Genomic DNA, 26332 nt, shown 5'->3' on the forward strand with positions numbered 1-26332 from the left:
CTTGCGAGTTTTCAAAACCAGGATAAGGCCGGTAAATCTGCGATCTGCTTCACACGGCGCTCCAAACGGCAGGTAACCGGAAAAGATGTGGATAAGTCTGAACGCACTTCAATCGCAATATAAAAAGAAACAGGGGACAAAAGATCAAGAACCACAAGACATAGGCAATGTTTTCATAAAGAAATACCACTCCTACTGGCGATTTGGGATTGTCCTTGGGGAAACAAAGCTGATTGCACGTTTAGTGGGTAAAGGAAGGGATTGATACCCGCACGGTTTAAAGAATCCTAAAAGCCAGCCTGGACTGGAGAAGAGTCGGGCACTGGATTTGAGTGAAGGCACTTACTCTGCAGCCAGTGTATATGCCGAACAGCCATGCCCGTGCCTTCGCACAGACGCCTCCGTGTCCAGGAAACCGCTTGCCTAGTAACCGCCCTGCAAGCAACCCCGGGCCGGGCGCCGAGGGAAGCAGGAGAGGGAGGGAGCCTGTTGGAGCATGCCCCCATCAATCATCTGCTAATCCTCATTCCACACTCCTCACTACGGTGGCCTGAGAGGAGGAGAAATACAGTACATTGCAATTCCAAAACAAAATTCCCTGTTTGACAAATCCATGCTGAAAAAGGAAGGTACAGAGCAATTCTTGAATCGATCAACATTGTGTTGTTTTGACGTTTTTAATGCCGCATTTTACTCTGGAATGGAATTTTGCTGGTCGATAGAGCGCAGGCTGGCAATTGTGCAAAAACTGAAGCATTCCAGAAACGAAATCATAATTTGCTTGAAACGGCGGGTAGTCAGTTTCTGGCTAAAATTGCCCGTCAGTATACCTGCACCAGCCTATTTATGTTTCTCTCACAAAGCTTCCAACCGCTACACGTGTAAAATGGAATCATTACCTTTTGTGCCTGATTACCAATGGTGTGCCTGGTAATTTGATGGAAAGTAACTGGATTAACATTTCTATTTCTCCATCCTGTGTGCATCCGGTTTTGGCAAAGGGTGTATTCCCGTTCCGCAGATGTTGCCTGACCTACCCGGCATTTTCTGTTTTTTTTAAATTTCTTATAGTATTGATCCTAGAGTAACCTTTTGGTTATTTGAAGAGTATTTGTTTTAAATTAGTACTTCATGGCGAACCTTTTCCATACGTTGTACAATGTTGTACAGTACAATCAATCGCGTGTCGGGCACATCCATTAGAGAGTGAAAGGGTTAAAAAGTAGCTATTTATCTTTGGTGACAAGTGCTAAGGGGATGTCGGAAAACTACTGTTCACTGTACTCTTCACGTGACATTTAGTTCGATTGAAGTCAATGGTAGTAAATCTTCGGATTGGACCAGATTGCGCTGCTTGTTCTCTAGCAGGTGTTTTTACCTAGCGATTAAAGGCATATTTATCCCCGAATCTTTACTCTTGTTCATAATTGAGGTAGCTGCATCAATGTACCTCTGTGTTTAAATATATTTCCTATTGTTTAGTAACTAAATCCTAATGTTCAATGTATTGGTAACATGCACTATACCAAGATACAGTGTAAAAATTTGTTTTGCATGCCAGCTATGCAGATCATTCCGAACACAAGCACATCTAGGTAGTACAAAAGGGAGACAATAACAGAATGCAGATTGCAATGTTGCAGTTATGGTTGCAGAGAAAATGCATTGCAGGGAGACAAATGAGATGCTGTGCCACAACAGGGTAGATTGAGAGATCTCTTTCAATATTTTTATTAGTTTCTGCATAGAAGAATACAGAGTACAAGAAGATATATATTATAAGTCAAAAGAAAAAAATAGTACCAAATACTATTAAAAATGTATTAAAAATACAGTTACAACCACAAAACCCTGTATTCATAAAAATTAAATTAAATCATAAGATTGAGAGATCAAGAGTTCATTTTTACAAGAGGTCCATTCGTAAGTCATATAACAGCAGGGCAGAAACTGTCCCTGAGCCTGTGTTCAAGCTTTTGTATCTCATACTCAATGTGGTCTGATTAGGATGATCTGAAGTTCAATTAATTCCTTTTGAGTTAAATTTAACTCATTTTGCTGTATGGTTCATGTATATTTACAATAGTGATAACTGAACTTTGAATTTACTAAGAGATTCTATGAATATTTCAATGTTTTAATGTATGTGTGTGTGTATACACACACACATACTACCTATTTCACCTTCCTCCATACATTACATTGATTCAATTTAACTTGCGTAATTTCATTTCCCCATTATTTGGGTAATTTCAATAGTTCAAAGTAGGTGCATTCTGGGTTTCCTCCTATCCTGTTGCCTCTTGTTATCTGATATAACCTGAACACTGATGTGTGCACAACGGTTCGGACTGAAGATACAGGTTTATGCTTAGACATGGATAATTAAACCTACACTGTATCTACAGAGCAATTGCCTTTTTTTAAGACACTGACCAGATATCTCCATGTTGAAATTTTCCATTGACTTTATGACTGACCAGATATCTCCCTGTTAAAATTTGCCAATGACAGGTTTTCTAAACTGAGGAACAGAAACAACATAGAATTATTAGTAAAGATGGTGATTATTATAGTGGTAAAATATGTGTTGCTTCAGTAAATTGTGATGTAGAATTAGATTAATTTGGGTCAAGCTAAGAAAAAGCAAAAAGTAAAAAAATAGTTGGTTATAAGCCGCTAAATAATAGATGTAATATTGGATTGATCGTAAATCAGGAAACTGGAGGTGTGAGTAACATAGGGCAATAGGTAGGTAGATAGAAAAATAGATACTTCATTGATCCCAAGTGTCACAGTAGCATTACAAGTACAAAGATCCAAATATTAGAAGGGAAGTAGAAAGAATAAAAAATAAGTTATCTCAAGCAGTTTAACAGGAGGGGGTCATCACTTCCCTGGCTATAGGTTGACTCATTATAGAGCCTAATGGCCGAGGGTAAGAATGACCTCATATATCGCTCTTTGGAGCAGTGCAGTTGTCTTAGTCTGTTACTAAAAGTGCTCCTCTGTTCAGCCAAGGGGATTTTGAGCTACATATCAAACTGGACCAAGTCAAATTACAGTGAATGATGGAGTTTGAATTCATGAAATGGACACAAGGTTTTTTTAAACTATCAGATGGTTGAGGAATCGACTAGTAAACAGGCTCTTTTGATCTTGTTTTGTGTAATGAGTAAAGGTTGATTGGATAATCTTGATGTACAGGTCAATTTGAATCTTAAATCTTAACAAAGGAAACTCTAAAGGTATTCTATTACAAAGATACCTGACACATTAAATGGTTTCTGTAAATTATTCCTTAGTGATAAACAATCAAATTATTAGTGATAAACAATCAAATTATTCCTTACTGATAAACAATCAAAGCGAGTCTCATACACACAAAGTGCTGGAAGAATTCTGCAAGTCAAGCAGCATCTATGGAGGGCAATAAACAATTGACATTTCAGGCCAAGACCCTGCTTCAGGACCGGATAAGAAGTTGGGGAGGAGAAGGAGTACAAGCTAGCAGATAATATGTGTGTCCAGGTGGGGGGAAAAGGTGGGTGGTTGGGAGAGGGGGTTGAATTTAGAAGTTGGGGGGGGGAATAGGTGGAACAGGTAAAGGGGTGAAGAAGAAGGAATCTTGTCGAGAGGGCAGTGGATCATGGAAGAAAAGGAATGAGGAAGGAACCAGAGGGAGGTGATGTGCAGGTGAGGATGGAAGGGGTAAGAGATTAACCAGGATATGCAAAGTTAAAAGAGAAATGGTAGGTGGAGTGATTACTGGAAGTCAGTGAAATTGATATTCAAGCCATCATGTTAGAGGCTACCCAGACAGAATATCAAAGGGGAGTCAATGGGTTGATGAGAAAGAATAGATTTGCATTCCAATAAGGAGAGAGAAAGTGGGACATAGAATTGCTGTGCTGACAGCTAAACTGAATTAAAGGAGACAAATAAGCTCCTGTGTTACAATAAGTATGTTTGAGTTGCTGAGGTGGAACAATACATTAAAGTGCTTTATCTTGTTATCAACTGGCTCACTATCAAGTATTTAATATATTTGAAATGAAATTAAATTGATGCATAAGTTCCAAAAAAAATTCCTTTAGGGCATTAAACCTGGAAAGGGGAAGTGATTCCTTGGTCTGATAAAGGAAGCTGAAGATGACTTTAACTCAGAGAGAGAGGCTTATAATGTGGCCAGAAGTAAAAGCAGATGTGAGAATCAGAGGCATTTTAGAACTCAGCAAAGGAAGACCAAGAAATTGATGGAAAGTTAGACTATGGAAGTAGACTGGTCACAAACATAAAAAAATGGATAATAAGAGATTCTATAGTTATGATTGGAAAGGAAAAGATTAGTGAGATTAAATGAGGATCTGTAATTGATAGAGGGGAGGATTAATGATGGGGAATAAAGAAGTGGCAGAAGAAGTAAACAATTTCTTTGAGTCTGACTTTACAGAAGGTGAAACAAACAAACTGCCACATATACTAGCAATCCGAGGGTCAAGTAAGAAAGCAGAACTATAAAAAATATACTGATCAATGAAAAAATTATAAGAGAAGATGGTGAGCTTGAAAGTTGACAAATCTCAAGAACACAATGATGGAGAAGCAGAGCTTTGAATGGGGTTGCTGTAGATATGCTGAATGGTCTGATTATCACCTTTCAAATGTCCATAGAATCTTGAACTATGCCTGTGGACTGAAGTTAGCAAATAAGACCTCACCATTTAATAAAAGAATGAGACAGCATATGGGAAACTATCAACCAGCTGGTGTGTTGACAAATATCTTCAACCTCTCACCTCAGCAGTTTGTGGTACCCACCTGCTTAAAGCAGGCTTCAATCATACTGGTGCCCAAGAAGAGTTTGGAAACCTGCCTCAATGACTGCTGCCCCAGTGGTGCTTACATCCAGTGTGATGAAGTGTTTTGAGAGGCTGGTGTTGAAGCATATCAGCTCTGGTCTGGATCCACTCCAATTTGCTTACCGGAGCAACAGATCCACAGCAGGTGCCATCTCATTGGCTCTTCACACAACCCTAGAACATCTGGAGAGCAAAGGTGCATACGTCAGGATGCTCTTTATCGATAACTTCTCAGCATTTAATATCATCATCCCCTCAAAACTAATCAGTAAACTCCAAGACCTGGACCTCAATACCTTCTTGTCAATTGGATCCTGAATGTCCTCACTTGAAGACTGCAGAAAGTTTGGATTGGCAAAAACATCTCCTCCACAATCTCCATCAGCACAAGTGCACCACAGGGCTGTGTGCTTAGCCCCCCGCTCTACTCACTTTACACCTATGACTGTGTGGCTAAGTACAGCTCCAATACCATATTCAAGTTCACTGATGTGGGCCGAATCAAAGGTGGTGATGATTCAGTATACAGCCGGGAGATTGAATATTTGGCTGAGTGGTGTAATAACAACAACCTCTCACTCAGTGTCAACAAGACCAAGGAACTGATTGTAGACTCCAGGAGAGGGAAACCAGAGGTCAATGACCCAGTGCTCATCAGAGGACAGAGTTGGAGAGGTCAGTAACTTTAAATTCCTGGGTGTCATTATCTAGAGGACCTGTCCTGGACCCATCATATAAAGATAATTGCAAAGAAAACATGACAGCACCCTTACTTCCTCAGGGGTCTGTGGAGATTCAGCATGTCATCAAAAACCTTGGCAAACCTCTATAGATGTGATTGGCTGCATTATAACCTGGGTTGGGAACACCGAAGACTTTGAGCAGAAAATCCGACAAAAGGTAATGGATTCAGGCCAGTACATCACAGGTAAAGCCCTCCCAACCATTGAGCACATCTACATGTAACGTTGCTGTAGAAAAGCAGCATCCATCATAGAAGGTCTTCACCACCCGGGACATGCTCTTTTCTCATTGCTGCCATCAGGTAGAAGGTACAAGAGCCTCAGGACTCACATCACCAGGTTCAAGAACAGTTCCTACCCCTCAACCATTGGGCTCTTGAACAAAAGAGGATAACTGAACTCATCTGAGCAACACAAACAAAATGCTGGAGGAACTCAGCAGGCCAGGCAGCATTTATGGAAAAGGTACAGTCAATTTTTCAAGCCAAAACCCTTCGGCAGGACTGGACAGAAAAAGATGCAAAGAGCAAAGTTCAAAGTAAAATTTATTATCAGAGCACACTCACCTATTGAGATGTTCCCACAACCAATGATCTCACTTTAAGGACTCTTTATCCTGTCATTTCATGTTCATGATTTATTGCTATTTACTTACATTTGCATTTGCACAGTAGTCTTTTATGCTCCTGCTTGTTCATTGATCCTGTTTACAGTTACTATTCTATAGATTTGCTGAGTATGCCCATAGAAAAAAAGAATCTCAGGGTTGTATATGGTGACATGTATGTACTCTGATAATAAAGTTTACTTTGAACTTTGCATTTTGAACCTTCAATGCTAATGTTAGTAGTAAGGTATTATAACAGATGATATAAAACAAAGCATCTTGAAAAGAATTGGTCAAGTAGATTCAGGATGGATTTATGAAAGAAAACTCATGTTTGATTAGTAAGGAAGTGACCAGTAGGAGGACCAATTGATCTAGTTCATTTGGATTTTCAAAAGACTTTCAATAATTACACAAGAGGTTGGTCAATAAAGTTAGAGACATTAAATGGGGACAATATACTGACATGAACTGAGAATTAGTTAACGGACAGAAAATAAATACGTCCTTCGCGGGTTGAAAGGCAAATGGAGCAATGCTTGGGCCCCATCTATTCATAATTTATAACAGCAGTTTGGCTGAGGGACTGGATATAATATCTGTTATGCACAGTTGATATTGACCTAGGCAAGACTCAGAGTACAGATGATTCAAGTGAATTTAGGCAAGCTGACTGGATAAGAACTCAGCAGATGGAACATAATATAAAAAACTGTGTAGTCATCCACTGTGGACAGAACAGAGAAGCAGAACATTTTTTCATGTGCTAAAAGATCTGGAACTCTTAAAATTCAGATGAACATATGGTGTCCTATTACATGACGTACTGACAGCCAATGTGCCAATGCAACAAGAAATTAGGAAGTTAATAAGTATGTTAGCTTTTGTTCTGCAAGAATTAAATATTAAAGCAAAAATCTTACTGCAGTTGTATAAAAGCATGACGAATTGTGCACAGTTTACCCCAAAAAGGTTGGGTTTACCATGGATGGATGCAGAAATGTTTCATGGCAACTTCAAGGCTTGAGACGTTTGCCATCAGAGGAGAGATAGAATAGATTGTATTCTCTAGAATTTACAAAGATGAAAAGAGGTTTGATTGAAATTTACAGAATTCCTGCAGGGCCCAGCAGAAAGAATGATTTCATTAGCTATGGTGTCTAAACCATGGGTTGCAGCCTCAAAACAAGGAGTAGGTCCTTTAGGACTGAGATAAAGATAAATTTCTTCACTCAATTTGAATTCTCTCTCTCTGTCTCTTTCCACTCCTTGAAGACTATTGACACTCTGTCGCTCAAGTTCATTTAAACTAAAGTTTGCTAGATATTTGGATAGCAAGGAATATCAGAATTGGAAGGATGGGACCAAGATAAGCCATTATCCTTATGAATGGTAGAGCATGCACAGAGAATCAAGCAATCTCTTCTGACTCCTATTTTTAAGTCTTTTTGATCTTAGTTGAAGTAAGATTCAATGAAAAAAATCAAAAGCTAGTTCATTTCTTGTTCAGGCTGTGCATAAATAATGTTTCTATCAGGTTACTGAGTATCTTTGAATGGAAACAACTTCTTCTCTTCTGGATACCAAATAAACTTGATGTCTTATTTCTGGAATGTCTAGTTGTTATCTAACCTCATAATTTCACTGGGTTTCATTACCACTGCCAAGTTTAATCGTCCAAAGAATTTAAAGCCAAATTGAAAGTCTACAGTTTGATTTATTTGAAAACACAGATATGATTTTTATGCACCAAATTCCTGGGGCATTTTGCCACTGGCAGAAAGGGGCGGGGGGGGTGACATTTGTCAGCCATCTTCTCCTAGTTCTGACCCGATACTAAATCCTGTAGTTAGATTCATAATTAAGCAAACTTTTAGCATGCAAAGTTTGTAAATTTTCTGTGCATCTGTATCTCAGAGAAAGGTAAGAGATTCTTTTTTTTTACTTTACAATGTTTCAGAATTGTGCAAATATAAATTACTTGCCCAGTTACAGTTCAGGAAACTGAAAGCTCATGCAATACTTTAAATTTAATTTTTGACACACTTCTTTCAACAATGAGCATGTAAAATAGGCTGCTATCTTGGGTTATATAATTTCTTGGCACAAAGCATTCTTGTTCCAGTCGTTAGTCCATATTCTAGACAGACTGCACTTCCAATCCACTTTGGAAGGGAGGAGCCTCTTTCTTAACCAATTGGACTAATTTTGAGTGTTTGTTAAAGAGTCCTATAATTTCCATCATAAGATGTATTAATTCAAGGAATTTTTTTAACTGTGCACCATTTAATATCCTTATTATGTTTCAGCTGGGGATTAATTTTCAAATCCTGGAAATTACACAGTTATTCTGAATTAATATTAAATACCAAAAAAAGCTGTTACATGATTCCAATTTTTCCTTTTATTTAAATATTATTTACACATACAGTCAGTTTCATTAGCAATGTGCTAAAGTATATTTTATCTTATCAATTGTTTACATTAGTAATTATTCTAATGTAGAATATTGCTATTGATCAGTTTCTTATTGTGAGGATGTAGACTGTTATCAATCCTCATTTCTAGTATTCTGTCAGGATGCAAAAGCCATCTGCTTTTCACAAACCATACTTAATGCATCACTGTAATTTTGTGCTTTCTGCACATTGCTCATATCTATGTAACTATCTGATACTGGTCCTGCATCAAAATGTTTATTTTTCATATTACATATAAAGGAATTAGAGAATAACTTGCAAATTACAGTGTTGGTAACTACAACAAATTCTTTAAGCTGTGATGAGTAAATAAGCTACACCATCTGCTCTGTGTAACAACTTGAGGGGTTCCAAACCCGTGGTCCGCAGGCTCCTGGCTTAATGGCACTGGTCCATGGCATAAAAAAGATTGGGAACCCCTGATCTAGATGCATCAATGATCACAACTTTACAATATTGTCATTCACCTTTTCATTAGGCATCTGTGCAGATCGGTGATAATATCTCTTCCTCGCTGATGCACCTCAGGTGTGTGCTTAGTTCACTCATCTACCTTCTCTATATCCATGACTGTGTGACTAGGTATAGTTCAAGTACCATCTATAAATTTGCTGATGATACAACCATTGTTGGTAGAATTTCAGATGGAGAGGAGAGGACGTACAGGAGCGAGATATGCCAACTGGTGTTTCAGCAACAACCTGGCACTCAACGTCAGTAAGATGAAAGAGCTGATTGTGGACTTCAGGAAGGGTAAGATGAAGGAACACATACCAAACCTCATAGAGAGATCAGAAGTGGAGAGAGTGAGCAGCTTCAAGTTCCTGGGTGTCAAAATCTCTGAGGACCTAATGTGGTCCCAACATATTCATGCAGCTATAAAGAAGGCAAGACAGCGACTATATTTCAGTAGGAGTTTGAAGAGATTTGGTATGTCAACAAATACACTCAAAAACTTCTATAGATGTACTGTGGAGAGCATTCTGACAGGCTGCATCACTGTCTGGTTTGGGGGGCTACTGCATGGGACTGGAGGAAGCTTCAGAGGGTTGAAAGTTTAGCTGGCTCCATCTTGGGTACCAGCCTACAAAGTACCCAGGAACGGTGTCTCAGAAAGGCAGCGTCCATTATTAAGGACCTCCAGCACCCAGGACATGCCTTTTTCTCACTGTTACCATCAGGTAGGAGGTACAAAATCCTGAAGTCAAACACTCAGTGATTCAGGAACAGCTTCTTCCCCTCTGCCATCCAATTCCTAAATGGAAATTGAACCCATGAACACTACCTCTCTTTTTACATAGAAACATAGAAAACATTCAGCACAATACAGGCCCTTCAGCCCACAAAGCTGTGCCGAACATGTCCTTACCTTAGAACTACATAGGGTTTACCCATGGCCCTCTATTTTTCTAAGCTCCATGCAACCATCCAGGAGGTTACATCTCCATCCAGGAGTCTCTTAAAAGACCCTATCGTTTCCGCCTCCACCACCACCGCCGGCAGCCCATTCCACGCACTCACCATTCTCTGCATAAAAAACTTACTCCTGACATCTCCTCTGTACCTTCTTCCAAGCACCTTAAAACTATGCCCTCTCGTGCTAGCCATTTCAGCCCTGGGGAAAAGCCTCTGACTATCCACATGATCAATGCATCTCATTATCTTGTACACCTCTATCAAGTCACCTCTCATCTTCCGTCGCTGCAAGGAGAAAAGGCCGAGTTTACTCAACCTATTCTCATAAGACATACTCCCCAATCCAGGCAACATCCTTGTAAATCTCCTTTGCACCCTTTCTATGGTTTCCACATCCTTCCTATAGTGAGGTGACCGGAATTGAGCACAGTACTCCAAGTGAGATCTGACTAGGTTCCTATATAGCTGCAACATTACCTCTCGGCTCTTAAACTCAATCCCATTATTGATGAAGGCCAATGCACTGTATGCCTTCTTAACCACAGAGTCAACCTGCGCAGCAGCTTTGAGTGTCCTATGGACTCAGACCCCAAGATCCCTCTGATCCTCCACACGGCCAAGAGTCTTACCATTAATACTATAGTCTCCCATCATATTTGACCTACCAAAATGAACCAACTCACACTAATCTGGGTTGAACTCCATCTGTCACTTCTCAGCCCAGTTTTGCATCCTATCAATGTCCCATTATAAACTCTGACAGCCCTCCACACTATCTACAGCACCCCCAACCTTTGTGTCATCAGCAGATTTACTCACCCATCCCTCCGCGTCCTCATCCAGGTCATTTAAAAAAAAGCGTAAGGGTCCCAGAACAGATCCCCGAGGCACACCACTGGTCACCGGCCTCCAGGCAGAATATGAACCTTTACAACCACTCTTTGCCTTCTGTGGGCAAGCCAGTTCTGGATCCACAAAGCAATGTCCCCTTGGGTCCCATGCCTCCTTACTTTCTCAATAAGCCTTTAATGGGGTACCTTACCAAATGCCTTGCTAAAATCCATATACATCTACATCTACAGCTCTACCTTCATCAATGTGCTTAGTCACATCCTCAAAAAATTCATTCAGGCTCGTAAGGCACGACCTGCCTTTGACAAAGCCATGCTGGCTATTCCTAATCATATTATGCCTCTCCAAATGTTCATAAATCCTGCCTCTCAGGATCTTCTCCATCAACTTACCAACCACTGAAATAAGACTCACTGGCCTATAGTTTCCTGGGCTATCCCTACTCCCTTTCTTGAATAAAGGAACAACATCCGCATCCCTCCAATCCTCCAGAACCTCTCCCATCCTCATTGAAGATGCAAAGATCATTGCCAGAGGCTCAGCAATCTCCTCCCTCGCTTCCCACAGTAGCCCAGGGTACATCTCATCTAGTTTCAGTGACTTATCCAACTTGAAGCTTTCCAAAAGCTCCAGCACATCCTCTTCCTTAATATCTACATTCTCAAGCTTTTCAGTCCACTGCAAGTCATCCCTACAATCACCAAGATCCTTTTCCGTAGTGAATACTGAAGAAAAGTATTCATTAAGTACTTTCGCTATTTCCTCCAGTTTCATACACACTTTCCCATTGTCACACTTGATTGGTCCTATTCTCTCACGTCTTATGCTCTTGCTCTTCACCTTCTTGTAGAATGCCTTGGGGATTTCCTTAATCCTGTCCGCCAAGGCCTTCTCATGGCCCCTTCTGGCTCTCCTAATTTCATTCTTATGCTCTTTCCTGCTAGCCTTATAATATTCTAGATTCATATCATTACCTAGTTTTTTGAACCTTTTGTAAGCTCTTTTCTTCTTGACTAGATTTACAACAGCCTTTGTACACCACAGATCTTGTACCCTACCATCCTTTCCATGTCTCATTGCAATGTACCTACTCAGAACCCCATGCAAATATCCCCTGAACATTTGCCACATTACTTCCATACGTTTCCCTGTAAACATCTGTTTCCAATTTATGCTTCCAAGTTCCTGCCTGATAGCCTCATAGTTCCCCTTACTCCAATTAAACGTTTCCCTAATTTGTCTGTTCCTATTCCTCTCCAATGCTATGGTAAAGGAGATAGAACTGTGGTCACTATCTCCAAAATGCTCTCCCACTGAGAGACCTGACACCTGACCAGGTTCATTTCCCAATACCAGATCAAGAACAGCCTCTCCTATTGTCGGTTTATCTACATTTTGTGTCAAGAAACCTTCCTGAACACATCTAACAAACTCCACCCCATCTAAATCCTTCACTCCAGGGAGATGCCATCAATATTTGGGAAATTAAAATCCCCCACCACAACAATTCTGTTATTATTACTCCTTTCCAGAATCTGTCTCCCTATCTGCTCTTCGATGTCCCTGTTACTATTGGGTGGTCTATAAAAAACACCCAGTGGAGTTATTGACCCCTTCCTATTCCTAACTTCCGCCCACAGAGACTCCGTAGACAACCCCTCCATGACTTCCTCCTTTTCTGCAGCTGTGACACTATCTCTGATCAACAGTGCTACGCCCCCACCTCTTTTGCCTCCGTGCTGGTCCTTTCTGAAACATCTAAAGCCTGGCACTTGAAATAGCCATTCCTGCCCCTGCACCATCCATGTCTCTGTAATGGCCACAACATCATAGGTCCAAGTACTGATCCACGCTCTAAGCTCATCTGCTTTGTTCATAATACTCCTTGCATTAAAATAGACAGAGCTCAAGCCATCAGACTGAGCACGTCCCTTTTGTATCACCTGCTTATCCTCCCTTTCGCACTGTCTCCAAACTTTCTCTATTTGTGAGCCAACCTCCCTTTCCTCTGTCACTTCAGTTCAGTTCCCACCCCCCAGCAATTCTAGTTTAAACTCTCTCCAACAGCCTTAACGAACCTTCCCGCCAGGATATTGGTCCCCCTTGGATTCAAGTGCAACCCGTCCTTTTTGTACAGGTCACACCTGCCCCGGAAGAGGTCCTAATGATCCAGAAATCTGAATCCCTGTCCCCTGCTCCAATCCTTCAGCCTCCCATTTATCCTCCACCTCATTCTATTCCTATACTCACTGTCACGTGGCACAGGCAGTAATCCGGAGATTACTACCTTTGAGGTCCTGCTTCTCAACTTCCTTCCTAACTCCCTATAGTCTTTTTTCAGGACCTTCTCCCTTTTCCTACCTATGTCGTTGGTACCAATATGGACCACAATCTCTGGCCGTTCTCCTTCCCACTTCAGGATATCGTGGATGCGATCAGAAACATCTCGGACCCTGGCACCAGGGAGGTAAACTACCATCCGTGTTTCTTTCCTGTGTCCACAGAATCGCCCATCTGACCCTCTAATTGTAGAGTCTAACCCCCTAATTATATATAATTTCTGCTTTTTGCACGATTTTTAAATCTATTCAATGTAAGTATACTGTAATTGATTTATTTATTTATTATCATTATTTTTTTCTTCTTCTTCTATATTATTATGTATTGCATTGAACCGCTGCTGCTAAGTTAACAAATTTTATGACATGTGCCAGTGGTAATAAACCTGATTCTGATTCTGATTACAGTATTGAAATCATTGTGTTTCCACAAAACAATCAACGTGCATTATGTATTTTACATTTACATGGAAAGATCATTACAACAAGGTCACAGGATACGTTCTAGATATTGAATGGGCCATGCTTAAACAATTGGGGGCCTAGTGTTGAAAGATTTAGAAAGCTGCAAATCCTGTAAAACCTGTAGCAGAAAAGGCCTTTCCTTGCAGACAGAACTCTGCGTTTGATAGAAGGATGTTAGGAAGTTAATGGAAAAGGTAGAAGATAATTTGGGTCTGCCTGGCAGATTGCTCAGACTGTTTCAAGGCAAGGATATTGACAGCCAGGAACTGGTAGTAGTGAATGGGTTTGTTAGATATATTTGCTAGTGGAGTGGGGTTATTGGGATATAAACATGGAACATAGAAGAGTAAAGCACAGGGACAGACCATTTGGCTCGCAATATTGTGCTGAACTAGCTACAAAAACAAATCAGAAACACCCTCCCACCTACACCAGGTCCATATCTCTCCACCCCCTTACATCCATGTGCCTATCCAAACATCTCTTAAAAGCCTCTAATGGATTTGCCTCTTCCACCATACCAGGCAGCACATTCTGGGCATCCACAACTCTCTAAGTAAAAAACTTACCCCTCGCATCCCCCTTGAACCCACCCCCTCTCAACTTCAATGCACGCTAGTTATAAGATGGTGGGTAAGTGAGAGTTCCGATTGGGAAGGAGCTGAGGGAGAGCTGGGCTTTACGTGAAGGGAAAACACTTAAAGTGGTTTACCATTCCTAAATTTGCAGGTTGGAAGCTGGTAAAAAAACTCCACCTTGATGTCATCTCACAAGTACCATGAAGGTCTGTTCCTACATGCGTGACTAGCACCATGGCTAATGCATGCCTGCATTCACCGATGTCAGATCCACTGAGCAGTCAACGGAAGATCACAGATTTCATGAAACTTTGAGTAAGTCTCTGATTTTCCTTCACGTTTTTGTTTTTATTAAATGGAATTACATAATGTAAAAATAAACATAGTGCAATCTAAGTTTTTAGGAACATAATTTTTTTGGCTGCTGTGTAATTGCTTGTGTAAATGATATTAACGACTCAGGTTCTTTCAATGCTACATCACCACTGCTCCACACTACAAAGAAACACATAATGTAAATCAAGATGATGCTAAATATAAAATATTTCAAAAATGCCCGCATTGTATTTGCATCAATAAATCCAAATATGAAATTGGTTAGGTCAGAAGTGGGGGGCGGGGTTGCTGATTTTCGCACAATATTCAATTCTGTTCACATTCCTCAGGGTGCTATGGCAGCATAGCTGTTAGTGTGACCCCATTACAGTGTTGGAGTTTGGAGTTCAATTCTGGCATCGTCTGTAAGGAGTTTGTACATTCTCTCTGTGACTACGTGGGTTTCCTTCAGGTGCTCCGGTTTCCTCCAACTATACAATGACATAATGGTTAGTAGGTTTATTGGCAATTATAAATTTAGACTAGGATTAAATAGTTGGGTTTCTGGGCAGTGTTGGGCCAGAAGGTGCTGTTCTGTGCTGAGCTCTAAATAAATAAATGAAACAGTTTATCCCTGTGTGAAACAAGATCTAGACAACATTCAGCAGCTGGTTGTAAAGTCAGAAGTAACATTTGCTCTACAAAGGTGCCACGGGCCAGTCTGGGCCCAAAAATTCAACTGGACCAGCTCTGTAGGTAATGTGAATGCAAGAGCCAGCAGGAAGCCAAGAATCTTTCAGCACATGACTTGCTTCCTGGACCCAATCCTCACAGCCTTTCCGCCATCCTAAAGGCACAGATCAGAAGTGCAATGAAATAACCGTTACTTGCCTGGATAAGCAGCCCATCATCTCACAAGAAGCTTGATGCCATCTAGGACAAACCAGACCACTTGATTGACACTGCATTCACCATACTAAAGGTACATTATTTACTTCACTGGTGCACAGTGGCTACAGAATTCTCCATCTGCAAAATACACTGCATTCAGTTACCGCTGTCAACAGCTCTCAAACCCGTGTCCTCTACCACTACCAAGGTTTACAGCAGTGGATCCATGGGACGATCAGCAAATGCAAGTTCCACAAAGTTGCAACCATTCCCAATTGAAAATTTATCACACGTCATTGATTTTCAGGAGAATCACCCAAAAGCACCGAGGAAAATTTCACTAGGGGAATGAAAGTGGTTTCAGAAGGTAACTCACTATCATCCTTTTCAAGAACATTTGCAGCTGGTCCTTGTCAGGGGTACCCAGATCCTAAAAATTATTTATCAAAATGAAATCTGGTCAACACAAAAGACTGTAAAACAGGTGAAGATCATGTCGTCCATTGAACTATCTTCACACGGTTCTGTTGCCCTTGGCTTCATGACACTGAAATTTTCTTTCGAAGCAGAAACGTTTAGTAACCTACATCACAGCAGTTATTACATACCATGAGTGACACCATAAAACTCTGGGATGATCTAAGGCTGGGAAAGTCACTATATAAAAAAAACATTCCCCATTTGTAAATACATGGGAGAAGCAAAACATACGATGTTTTAATAATAATGAAAAACATATAAGAAGACCAGATAATTAAAGAAAAGCCTCTGCAAATGGCTTATCTGAACACTTCAGGTGACTGAAGTTAATTCTGGAAATTAATTCATATGATCCTGACTAATGTTACTGATATTTTGATTGAGCAGAAGATCTACTCAATGCTCTGGATGTGAGTTGGCAACAGCACTTGACGAACGTCAAGCTCTATAACAACCTACTGATGCTCACCACTAAAATCGAGGCGTGAAGACAGTAACCAGCAGGGCACTGTCTCCTGCCAGCCTAGTCATCATATAGGAGCCCAAGCACGGGAGGATGAACCCTGGGCGCCCTCCCAAGACTATGGTCAACACGCTCCTAGAAGACAGCAGCAAGGCTAATGTAGCTGAACTGAGCACACCGATGAGGGAGAGGGAGAAGTGGAGAGTCCGTTATCGTGCCCGACGCCGGCCCCCTAGGCCTGAGTCGACGTAGTAGAAGATCTACTTAAGTACCACTTAGTTGCTTCAGAGTTTTATACATTGATCAAAAGATTTTAAAACTTTTTGACTTATCTTAGAAGCCAAGATATTTTAAATCCCCCAAGTCCTCTGCATCCCCTGCTCTACAAACTCACTGCAGACTCATACTCACTCTTTGTGCTTATTATAAAATACTTAACATCACAAAGAAGTTAACTGGATCTGAAACTATTATTTTTGGCGGTTCATTCAAAGCTCCTGCTGAATTAAACTATTTTACAGACATAAGATAATAATCAAGGATGTTTGTTTGTGCAATACATACAATATTTGATGTGGTTTGTTTGTTTGTTGTCTATTTATTGACTGAGATACAGTGCAGAACAGGCCCTGCCAGCCCTTCGAGCTGCACCACCCAGTAACCTCCCCCCACTCCCCCCCCCCCGTTTATCACTAGCTTAATCATGGGAAAATTTACAGTAACCAATTAACCTACTAACTGGTATGTCCTTAGATTGGGGTGAAAGCAGAGCACCTGAAGAAAACCCACGCATTCCACGGGGAGGCCATATGGACTCTTTACTTTGGAATTGAACTTCAACCTGCAACGCCCTGAGCTGCAATAGCATCACATTAATCGTGATGCTACAATGGCGTCACGTTTGACCAGAATTCATCTCTGAATCAATGCCATTGCCAGAAACGTTAAGAGATCATTAATGTGGTTATTTATGCAATTAGTTTGCAAAGTGGTTGCAGTTATACCAATGGTGAAGGTGCTTGGACTTTCTAAAACACACGAAAACTGAATATTTTTGTGTTATGAATTTTAAAAAAAAAGAAAAGTTGTAAATATTCTGCTTGCATGTCATCTTTAAAAAGTGGAACAATTAGATTAAGTTTCCAAATACTGTTTTGTTTCTGAATTCGATGCATTTCCACTTTTTGAACAGACGATGGCAAAATGATTTGCATTAATGCAGCATCTTTTGGAAGCTCCTTACAGCTAATGAATTACAGATGTGGAAAATACTTCAAAACTCTACCTCACAGTTACACCTCCACATCCTGATTCTCTTGCCAAATGCCTGTAAGTTGTCTGATCATATGGCGGCTCAATAGTAGATGCATCTAAGGCTTCAGTGATTGTTCTTCATAATCACTCTATGCTAGTTTTGGTGCAAACTACTTATCCCCTCAACATGTTTTTAAATCACTGTATATTCCTTATTATATATTTAAATATATTCCATCATAGAACACTACAGCACAGTACAGGCTCTTCAGTCCATGATGTGCCAACCTTTAATCTATTCTAAGATCAATCTAATTCTTCCTTCCCACATGGCCCTCCATTTCGCCATCATTCATGTGCTTATCTAAGAGTTTTTTATATGTCCCTAATGTATCTACCTTTACCATTCCATGCCCCCACCACTCTGTGTACAAAAATGACAATTTTATAGAAATCATTGTTAAAAGGAGATTTTTTTAAAAAGCTTTGTATTTGGATGTTTTTAAATGGCAAAACTTACCGTAGGTCTTGAGCAGTTAGGGAAGTGGGCCGAGAAGTGCTAAATGGATTTCAGTGTAGACCAGTGTGAGCTGATGCATTTTTGGAAAGTCACACCGGTGGAGGAATTGTATTACGAATGCTAGGGCAAAAGAGAGTGTAATGGACCAGAGGGATCTAGGAGTACAAGTGCTTAGTTCAGTGAAAGTAGCATCACAGGTAGACATGGTGGAGAAGAAGGTGCCCCACACACAGGCCGTCACCAGTCAGGGCAAGGAGCTGGGACGGTATGTAGCAGTTGTATACGTCGCACCTGGAGTACTGCAGGCAGTTTTTGCCATCCTGTCATACTGGTTAAACCGGAAAGAGTACAGAAAAGATTTGCAAGGTTGTTGCCAGGACTAGGGGGTCTAAGTTATTGGGAGAGGTTGGCCAGGCTATGTCCTCTTTCCTTGGAATGTAGGAAGATGAGCGGGAGACCTGTTAGAAATATAGAAAATTCTGAGAGGCATTGATAGGGTGGATGGTGGTGGTTTCCCACCCCCCGCCCCATGTAGGGGAGTCCAAACTAGGAAGCACAGATTTAAGGTGAGGGAGAAAGATTCAAAAGAGATCTGATGAGCTTCTTTTCATATAGAAGATGGAGAGTATGTGGAGCAAACAAGGGAAGGGGTTGAAGCAGAAACACTTAGAGGAGTGGGGCTTGGAAGGACATGGGTCGAATGCAGGAAATGAGAAAAACTGGGTGGGTACCCAGGGGCCTGCATCTATGCTGTGTTGCTGCATGACTTTATGACTCTATGCAAATACTTAAAAAAAAACCCTGAAAGTTTTAAAAATAATGCATCAGTAATAGTATTTAAAAGACAAAATAAAACAGAAAGTATATAAGCTACACAGCTGGAATTAAATAAGATATCAAAGAAAAATGTTTTGAACTGACTACAGATAAATTATGTCTTTCCCTGATTTAAAGTGTAAAAACAATGGCAAAATTGCTCAATTGATTTCACAACATGAAAGCTGTGATTTATTCTGTGTGAGAGAGGAGAAGGGAAAAGGGACAAAGAATTTACTAGAGATTCTCTAGAAAATGTCATGCTTTTTGTATGAGCTACAATTTTTGAGGTGGCAGTAAAGCATTGTAGTGAAGATCGCCAGCAGATTTCGACATTGTAGTTTCAACACTGTGTTACAAACAAATTGAAGCAAAATTCTGAATTTTTTTCTTGAAATTAACTATTTTGATTCATTATTTATATTACTAAATCCCTTCACTGGGAAAGGGAAAATTTGGATAGATACAGGTGATCTTTTCAGGGATGCTTACATTGCATTTTGGGGGTCATTATTGTATCTGGTACTCTCAGTGCAGCTATCTCTACATTGGTGAGACTCAATATACTTTAGGGAAATGGATAAATGGATAGCCACTGCAAAAGGCAGGATCACCCCGTGGCTACTCGTTTCAATTCAACTTCCCATTCCCAGTCCCATTCTGACAGGTCAGTCCATGACCTCCTCTGCTGCCATGATGAGGCCACTCTCAGGTTGGAGGAGCAACACCTCATATTCCACCTGTATACCCCCCAATCTGATGGCATGAACATTGATTTCTCTAACTTCCAAGAATTACTCCCTCCTCAATCCTTCCTTCTTTTTCTCATTCCCCATTCTGGTTACCCTCTCACCTCTTTTCTCAACTTTTCTTCTTTGCCCAACACCTCCCTCTGGTTCCCCTTCTCCTTGCCCTTGTTTCATGGTCCATTGTCCACGCCTATTAGATTGCTTCTTCTTCTGCCCCTTACCTATTCAATTTACCCCCTCCCAGCTTCTTACTTCATTCCACCTTGCCCACCTACCCACCTTCCCCTTCACCTCCTCCCACCTACTTACTGCTAGCTTGTACTCCTTCCCCTCACCCCACCTTCTTATTCTGACCTGCCCCATTCCTTTCCAGTCCCAATGAAGGGTCTTTTTTTTGGCGTGTGCATGCGTCTGTGTGTGTGCATCTGAGTGTGCATGCGTGCGTGCGTGTTCGCAATGTTGGCGGAACCATGTCTTTTTCATGCCTTTACAAGGCGCAAGAGAGAGAGAGAGAGACTGCGTGGCGTGCCACTCCTCACACAGACATTTTCGCACATTTTTCTCTTTTATTTTATGAGGTCGAGTTGCGATCTCAACATTCAACCCAGCATGGATGGAAAGCGTACTTGGGGCAGCCCCGACTGGATTCGAACCCAGGATCCTCCGTTTCGGAGTCCGACGCTGATGTCATTGCGCCACCAGCTGGCCCCCCAATGAAAGATCTTGATTCAAAACACAATAGATTATTCCCCTCTATAGATGCTGCCAGACTTGCTGAGTTCCTACAGCATTTTGTGTCTGTTGCCCTGCATTATGAGATAACTTTTTACCAGGAACACCTTTGACCTATCACAGGATTCTGCAACATAGCTGTGAAGTTCAAGTTCAACTTGAATTTCAGTTTATTGTCACTCAACTAAACACCTATATGAAGCAAAGTTCCTCTGGACCAAGGCAACAACACAGTACACTTAACTCACACACATAACAGCTAATGTAATTATTAAATTAACAACTCATAGGGTTAATATGTACATGTTAAAAAGTAAATAATATAACACTACTGGCACTTCAGATGTGATGAGACCTTGGTGGTCGCAAGGAGTTCAGGAGTCTTAAGGCCTAGGGAAATAAGATGTTTCCCATCTTATCAGTTCTTGTCCTAATGGTAGGGGTCAAGGAGATTGTTGGACGGATGGGAGGAATCATTGACAATGCTAAGGGTCTTGTGTGTGCCGCACTCCTGATAAATATCTCTAGCGAGCAGAAGAGGATTCTGATGTTCCTCTCAACAGTCCTTGCAATCCTTTGTGGGGACTGACTGTCAGATGCCTAGCAACTCTGTGATGCAGCTGGTCAGGTCAGAGTCGATGGTGCTCCTGTAAGCAATTGGTTAAAATAGTGGGGAGGGGGAGCCTCACTCACCTCAATCTCCTCAGCAAGTGGATACGCTATTGTGCTTTCTTGACCAAAGAGGTGGTGTTGAGAGACTAGGTGAGATTGTCTCTTATGGAACCACAAGTCCTACTTGACAGTTAATGCCCGTAGGTTCTCACCAACCGTCAAGGAGCAGAACATTCATGATTATTTGTCTGGTCTATCATAGACAACTTTTGGCATTAAGGTGTTCTTCATGGGAAATGTTGGGCACGTGGCCAAGTGGTTAAGGCATTCGTCTAGTGATCCCAAGGTCGCTGGTTCGAGCCTCAGCTGTGGCAGCGTGTTTGTGTCCTTGAGCAAGGCACTTAACCACACATTGCTCTAATGTCTGTGCGAGGAGTGGCGCCCCACACAGATTTCCAGTCTGCACCTTGTAAGGCATGAAAATGCTCGACGCAGGCCTCTCATGGTCTGAGTCAATGTACCCCTCATGGGAAATGGCCCTATAGGGTACTGGTATAAGAATACCATCATTTCCTGATCTTTTAGTGGAGAAAAGTTAATATCATCTTGTAAAATTAAAACTCAGGGAATTAAAATACATTTTAGGTTAGAGACAATGCCAAAGAACGTTTTAAATAAGGTTGCTGTATATTGAATTATGACTGGAAATTACTATTGCAATTATTAACAGTCAAAGACTTAACACTTTTATTTTACAATCTTTTTTTGAGCTATTTAGTCATAAGTAATCCTGGTCTAATGTGTCTACTCAAGTGGCAAATGAATATCAACAGTATGTGTTACCAAATGATTGAAAAAATCTCCAAAGGATATTTGTAAGATGAAAACTTTTAGAGTGACCAAATGAAAACATTGTAGAAGCTGCACAACAAAGTCAAGGCAAGATGGTTTAAGATGGCTCTCAAGATGGCGCCGAGCTGTGACCTCCATTGAAGCAGCTGCTCAGTTTTAGTAGTTTTTTAGTGTGTTTCTTTTTTGGGTTCATGCGGATGGTTTTGGGGACTGGGAAGGGAGTTAAGAGTCAGGTTAGGATTTTAGGGACAAGGATGTGGGTGAATAAAAATACTTTGCTGTTTTTATATAATATATATGAGATTAAAGGTGAAACTGTACAGATAGAAATGTTGGGAAGGCACACTAACTGTCCTATTTTCAATTAAGTGATCCCTACTGAACAAATAATACAGAAATGACAAATGGCTTCAGTGTCCTTTGCACAGGAGAGCAGCATTAGCTCAAGAACAAATTACTGCAGGTGACAAAATAAAAACAGAACACACTGCAAATACTTGGTAGGTCAGTCAGCATCAATGGAGAGAAGAACAGAGATAGTATTTTGTGTTGATGTGACTTGAATTTCAAGGGAACTGGAAGATTTTAATAGAAGTAGAGCATCAAGCTTGCAGAGAGCCCAGAGAGTTGCAGGTGGGAGTGTAGGGACTGGTTGTTGAACAAATGGGTAGATACAAAGTGACATTGGTATTCTACAAAAGGGGAAGGCATACCGCGGTGCACAGTGATGATTAGGTTACAGTGCAGAACTAATATCTAGTAGAGGTGTATAAAGAAAAGTCTGGTCCAGAAGGTGTAAATGTTTACACCATAATTGTAGAAGAGGAGCATGGGATCACCCTCAAAGATCGGATATCCTGCCTACCACTTTACACACATTTCAGGTAGATAACAGATATTGCGTGTGAAGTTAAAGAACTGAAGTACTTTTGGACTGAAGTAAAGAGTTGAAAACTGTGCTTCCCTAACCTTCTCCTCATCCGAAACTTGCTAGGAATTCAAACTGATTTTCTAATGATCACATTAGACTTGGAAAACCATGTCATTTCTGATAATAGAGAAATGATAATAGCATAAAATAATTTTGCCACCATGACTTACTAAATAGAATAGAGCAATCATTTACCTTAAAAATAAAGGTAAAGAGTAGAATATTTTACAGACTCACTGCCTAGGCAGAAACCTTCTGCAGAAAATGCCCTCTCTTCCTGTTACCTTAACAAATGATTTCAGTGGTGCAAAACTTGGACGGTTTGTATGATTGATGGGTGATGTGCTCTGTCCTTTCCCATACACTTTAGGCAATTGACTTTCTCTATAATTGTAGCTGTGACTTAAACAAAGCACATTTCCATCAGATATTTATTACTTTTAACATGTTTCACAAATTTCATAGATCTATCTCTTTTAGTCTGAAATCAACTAGTCAAGTTCAGTTTCCTGTTCTGTGTTTGCAACTCATGTTGCTGTTTTCAATCACATTTTACAGCTGGATGTATTCTGATACTGAAAACATCACATCATCAGAAATGAAAGCTATAACGTATGTGTGTAGATTAGAAATCTGCTTTTATTTTGTGTAAAATTAAATGGAAGACAAATTACAATGGATCCTAGTGAATAATTGATATGGCATTCTGACTGATCATATCTTCAATGTTTGTGGAAACAGGCAATCTCTCGCAGAAGGAGGTATAGTACAGGAACATATATTTTGCTATCATCATTTCAGTGCAACATTAAGAAAGAGGAACCTATCAGCATTATCTTACCCTAGATCAGAATGATTATAATCCATATGTATCAGCAAAACAAGCTTATTAAAGTAGGAGATTTGATCAAGTGAAAATGATGGGTTCAATTTATATTATGTTCAAAAGCTGCAGCCATGAAGCCAAATTTAGAGTTGGCTAGTCTGTCTTCTTTCAGAGCAACCTGCCTACTTTCAGTTCCCAGTAAAATGCCCTCATTCAACATTATTTAATGAGATAAGTATAGTATGAAGAATCAGGTTTCTCTCACGATCCTAACTTCTCAGTAGTTTCTGTAAACGTTTGAAGCAATTTTAGTTCTGGATATTGGAATTCTATATTGAAAGCTTAGTTTGTAAATGAAATAGTTCCTTGTTTGCTTTGCAGCCCCAGGGGATCTAATATTTGGAAGCAGATTTCCATTACAATTTAAGATGTAACAGGGTGGTTATTCCTGTGTGAGTAATTTGGCAGTATGTATTGTATCAAGCATTGTCCATATAAAACTTTGGGCTTGCTTCATTAACTAGTTGACAACAGATGCAAAGCAGAACTATTTAGCAATATGTTGACCTGCAAATATATTTTTTGAGTAAGTATCTTGGGACCACCTCCACCTCATTCAAGTAAGATAAATAATTGTGCAAGCAACAGGAGATGGGTTGCTGACCAAGTTTAGGATTCTCAAGGTTAACCCCAAAACAACTAGCAGCTAACTGAATGCACCATACAGCTTCCAGAATTAACTTGAGTGTATCTGCTGGCATGGCAGACATCCCAGACTGAGCTACTTGCGGAGCCACAAGTACATAAAGAACATAAGCCCTAAATAAGGCTCCAGGGTCCATTTCCAGCAGTCTTTGTATTTTGAAATTTCAGCTGAATGTACTGAAAGTTGGGCTCTGAAGAATAAATCAGACAATGAAGGAAATTAAAAGCTGAGAGAATATTAGTGTGTATTTAATATTTCTGTAATATATGAGTAATATTGGAAATATATTATTTGATTAAACATTTATTTGGTTGTTTAAATAGTTAATTATGGGTTCTATGTAAAAGTACGTGAACAGCAGACGTCATCATGCCACCACGTCATATGTGTGCACTTCATAAAGGTACAATGCAACCAAGCACACGCATCACTCAGCTCCGTCAATTTTTTTCTTTCAATTACTTTTATGTTTCAGGGTTACAAAACATGACAGCGGTGATGAGAAGGTTTTAAACAAGCTCGAGATGACTACCTATATGTTGAAGCACAGCAGGATGTTCAGGTTTAAAAAAGTGCAGCAAGAAGCAATCCAATATAAACAATAGTGCAGCTCAAGAAGGGACAGAGATGGTCAAGTTAAAAAGGGACAGAAAACAGTGAATTCATGGGTTCATAAACAGGGCAACCTAGTTTTAGAAGTGATAACTGGATATCTTATACTGAGCAAATTGAGCAGTTTTTTAAAGCAAATAGAATAGCCAATGAGAAACGACTGCCAGTTTAGCCGAGTGTGATAGGTGGAAGAGCATACAGTTTGCTTAGAAGTTTGACTACTCCAACCAAACCAGCCAAATTGATCATTGCTGATACGGTATTGTGAAAGTAATGTAGGAACATTTAGGAACCATTGTTGATTGCAAAATGCTTTAAGTTTCATAAGTGGAATCAAAAGGAAGGGGAGTCCATTTCAGTTTATGTAACTGAATTGAAGAGATAGTCCGCGGATGGCCAGTTCAGTAATGGGCTTAATGAGGCACAGGGAGATTGTTTAGATTGTGAAATCTTGCAAGAAAGCCTTCAAAACAACTCATAACTAAAGTACAGTTCACATTTAAAGCAGTTGAAATCATTGTATCAAAGGAAACAGCAGGCAAAGATGCAATTGGAGGACAAGAAGATGGCGATGCGACGCAGCTTGTGCAGAATGATATCTGTAATCTGTCAAGTAGGGTGCAGTGCACAATTCTGATTGGATGGAGACAGACATGAGAGAACGGAGGAACATCTGGAGAAACTTCTGAGATGCCTTTTTCGCTGCTGCTGTTACTGTGTGATCCTGAATCTCCGGTGGGGAAGGCCCCGAATCCTTGGCTTTGCTTGTTGCTCGGCGACCGGGACGGGGTCGAGGTGCTCGGCAGAGATGGTGCTCGGTGTTCAGTGTCGAAGGGCTGGTCAGAGGCTCGAAGTTTTTGGATGGACTCTGAGTCGGCTGGGGTCGGTGCCTGGACGTTTATTGCAGAGAGAGTTTCTCCCTTCTGCCACCTGCTATCGGGGACTTTGAGACTTCTTTTTACCGTTCCCATGGTCTGCTCTTTATCAAATTATGGTATTGTTTTGGACTGCTGTAACTATATGATATAATTATGTGGTCTTGTCAGTGTTAGTCTTTGGTTTGTCCTGTTCTTTTTGTAATATCACTCCAGAGGAACATTGTATCATTTCTTAATGCATGCATGCATTTCTAAATGACAATAAATGAGGACTGAGTATCCTCATAATCTAAATTGAGTTGAAGTCAGGAATGAAGGAGAGCGTGAACAAAATTGCAGACATCTAAACAAAA

The 26332-nt window shown here is 40.5% G+C and overlaps 1 protein-coding gene and 1 long non-coding RNA gene across 6 annotated transcripts in view; one reads left to right on the plus strand and one right to left on the minus strand.

Annotated features, from left to right (window-relative positions):
• The window catches only part of cc2d2a (coiled-coil and C2 domain containing 2A), a 152720-nt gene extending 152272 nt beyond the window's left edge, over nucleotides 1-448 (minus strand). For all 5 annotated transcript variants that reach the window (XM_072253007.1, XM_072253006.1, XM_072253009.1 and 2 more), the window contains exon 1: nucleotides 347-448. The gene's annotated coding sequence lies outside the window, so the exon portion shown is untranslated. The remainder of the gene's footprint in view (nucleotides 1-346) is intronic.
• Nucleotides 1-25708, plus strand: LOC140195150 (uncharacterized). Its single transcript, XR_011885373.1, has 3 exons — nucleotides 1-629; nucleotides 14494-14657; nucleotides 25630-25708. It is a non-coding gene; the product is annotated as an uncharacterized lncRNA (long non-coding RNA).
• Nucleotides 25709-26332: the final 624 nt, after the last annotated feature.

The sequence above is a fragment of the Mobula birostris genome, chromosome 3 (assembly GCF_030028105.1).
Source record: "Mobula birostris isolate sMobBir1 chromosome 3, sMobBir1.hap1, whole genome shotgun sequence".
Lineage (NCBI taxonomy): Eukaryota > Metazoa > Chordata > Chondrichthyes > Myliobatiformes > Myliobatidae > Mobula > Mobula birostris.